At 38.2% G+C, this 3,238-nt stretch overlaps 1 pseudogene; it reads right to left on the bottom strand.

The window, feature by feature from the left end:
• Positions 1-981: 981 nt before the first annotated feature.
• On the bottom strand, positions 982-1,873 carry LOC115288020 (annotated as a pseudogene).
• Between the last annotated feature and the right edge of the window lie 1,365 nt (positions 1,874-3,238).

Below are 3,238 nucleotides of genomic sequence, written 5' to 3' on the forward strand. Positions count from 1 at the left end.
GGACTCCAACCCATGAACTGTGAGATCATGACCTGAGCTAAGTCGGACGCTTGACCAACTGAGCCACTCAGTCACCCCATTATTTTATTCTTTAAAAATTCAGATAATAGATTTTTGTACCCTTTTAAAAAAGTTAACATGATATATGAAGACTTTCTTGTGTTGGTAAGAATGATTTGAAAATTAGTTTTAAAAGGCTGCATTTTCTTTGAGTGGGATTGATTGTAATTTTTCTTGATTCATCTTTTACTGTTGGACATATAGGTAGCTTCTACTTTCTTGATAATCTAAGTCATGCTGTAATATGTATACAATACACATATAAAATATATAATAAAGATAATTTATATCTTTATATAGATCCTTATATATAAATCTTTGAACAAGTCTGTGATTATTTCCTTAAATAAATGTCTAGAAAAATATAATGGACAATGTGATGTCAACTGGCAGGTGACTCAATAAATAAATGAGAGTATACCCATCCCGTGGAATATTACTCAGCAAAGAAAAGGAACAAGTTACATGCAGGCAACAACATGGATAAATCTCAAAATCATTACATTGAATGAGAAAATTGAGACCAAAGGAAAAAAAGAATATGATGTAATGTATTATATAATTTATGTAAGATTCTTGAAAATGTAAATTAATCTATAGTGACAGCAGCACAGCTATGGTTACTTGTGGATGGAAGTGAAAAGAGCACTAGGCTATAAAGGAATAGATTATAACAGGTTATAAAGGGAATGGATATTACATAGAGACATTTGGGGGATATTTTCTTGAGCGATGAAAGTTTCATTAGTGCATGTAGGTGTCAAACTTATCAAATTATGTCCTTTAAATACCTCCAGTTTGGGGAACCTTGGTGGCTCAGTTGGTTAAGTGGCCAAGTTCGGCTCAGGTCATGATCTCGCAGTTTATGAGTTTAAGCCCCGCGTCAGGCTCTGAGCTATCAGCACAGAGCCACATATAAACTTCGCTTCCACAGTCTCCTTTAAGAGGTCGAAGTCTTTCAAACACAACTTTGCTGAACTACCTGGTCCACAGCTCAATATCACACGGGAATGTTTAACAGGGGTGGTGATCAGGGACACGCTTCCTTGGTGCTGCTTTGATAATGTTGTCCACCCGCAGAATCACCTCCGCTGCTTCAGCTGCACTCAAAAGAACCTGTCGCTTTACTTGGAAACTTTCTGTTACACCCAGTACTGCCATATCTCCAATGGTGCTTTCCTTCATATCCAGTCCAGCAGTTGTATTGCCTTCACTATGGGCGGCTTGGAGCTGCGCCACTGGATCTGCACTGTCATAGCCTGAGTTATCTCCAATGATAGTTGGCAACATTCTGAGTGCTTTAGCGAAAGACTCCATCTCAACAGCTTCCTTGCCTGGTGTCCTACTGGCAAGCTGTGTCAGAGCATGAGCCATCAGCATCTCAGAACAGCCTCCTCCATAAACTGTTCTAGAATCCTTCACAGTTTGGGCAAGAACACAAAGAGCATCATGTAAACATCCTTCTGCTTCATCTAAAATTTGTTGAGTGGCACCACGCAGAACAACAGTACAAGCTTCACCAAGTGCTACCCCAGAAAAGTGGATGAGTTCATCTTCTCTAATCATGACTTCCTCAATAAGCTTGCAATTTCCACGCTTCACTAGTTCTGGGTGGTCAAAGGTGGAGGCAATTTCACCACCTGTGACAAGAGCTAAGCGTTCCACACCTGCAAAATCCGCATGTTCAGTAGCCATAACACCAGCAGCACCAAAGAGCTGTTCAGGGTAATTATAAATTAACTGCCTGTTAATAAAGCAATTTATCTCATGCTTAAGAATACGTTCAACTTTCTCCTTCATTTATTCCTTTTCTGCGTGTCTCTCTCTGTCTCTCAAAAACAAATAAACAATAAAAAAATTTTAAAAATACATCCAGTTTATTGTATGCTAATTATATCTCATTCAAATTGTAAACAAAAAGTATATTGGGACAAGTGGACCAGGAGAAAAAAGATAGCAGGTACTTCAAAGGCCTTTAATACTTAACAGCCAGTTCCCCCGCCATCTTATGCTTTGCAGAGTAGATGTGTAAGAGCACTTTCTCACAGTCATTAACAGCAATTTTGCATCTTTAAAAGTCTTTGTTATTTTACAAATACCAAAACAATCTAAGATTGTTCTAAAGTGAGTTTCATTAATAATGCACTCCAACATTTTCATATGTATGCATGCCGATGACTTGCATGTCTTCTTTTGTGAGTTGTATAGATTTTTTTATCATTTTGCTAAATTTTAATTAATTTTTAAGTTCACGCACCTGAGCAGGGGAGGGGCAGAGAGACACAGACCTCTCAAGCTGACAGCGTGAAGCCCAACATGGAGCTCGATCTCACCAACCGTGAGGTCATGGCCTGAGCTGAAATCAAGAGTCAGATGCTCAACTGACTGTGCCACCCAGGCGCCCCAAAATTTCTTTTTGTAATATACCATAACTTCATTCCTGTATGATGAAATATTTCCTTAAATTTGTCTTTTCCTTTCTTATGTTGTCTATGATATTTCTAAATGGAAATAATCTTTAAAAGATATGTGTAATCAAGTGTGGTGATTTCCTTGATGGCTCTTATTTAGAAAATCCAACCACATTCTGAAGTGAATTTACTCTTTTTCTAAGGTGTTTTAATTTCAATTTTTACACTTAATCTCCTCATTCCCCTCTGGAATTTACTCAGGTGTATGCTAAGAAAAAATATCTAGCTTCCCCCCGATCCCCCGCCACAAGTAGTAAAACATATTTTTTAGGATCATTTTGGTGATATTTCTAAAGAATAAATGCCCATGTAAGAAACAAGGATTTCTATTTATACTGTCTTAGTTGTCCTCGTGATAAAGTAGGTTTAGTAATTTTCACCTCATCATTATATTGCACATAGAAAAGATTACCTTATGTCTTACTTAGTGGGCTGGTTAGTTCTTACATACACTATAAGCATTCTGATTTTTTTTAATGTTTTATTTATTTTTGAGAGACAGGGCATAAGCAAGGAAGGGACAGAAAGAGAGGGAGACACAGAATCCAAAGCAGGCTCCAGGCTCTGAGCTGTCAGCACAGAGCCTGACGCGAGATTGGACCTCACGAACCGTGAGATCATGACCTGAGCTGAAGTCAGATGCTTAATGACAGTGCCTAATGGGGAGCTCAAATCCACGAAGGATGAGATCATGACTTGAGCCAAAG

This window comes from Suricata suricatta, chromosome 1, assembly GCF_006229205.1.
Source record: "Suricata suricatta isolate VVHF042 chromosome 1, meerkat_22Aug2017_6uvM2_HiC, whole genome shotgun sequence".
NCBI classification, from domain to species: Eukaryota; Metazoa; Chordata; class Mammalia; order Carnivora; family Herpestidae; genus Suricata; species Suricata suricatta.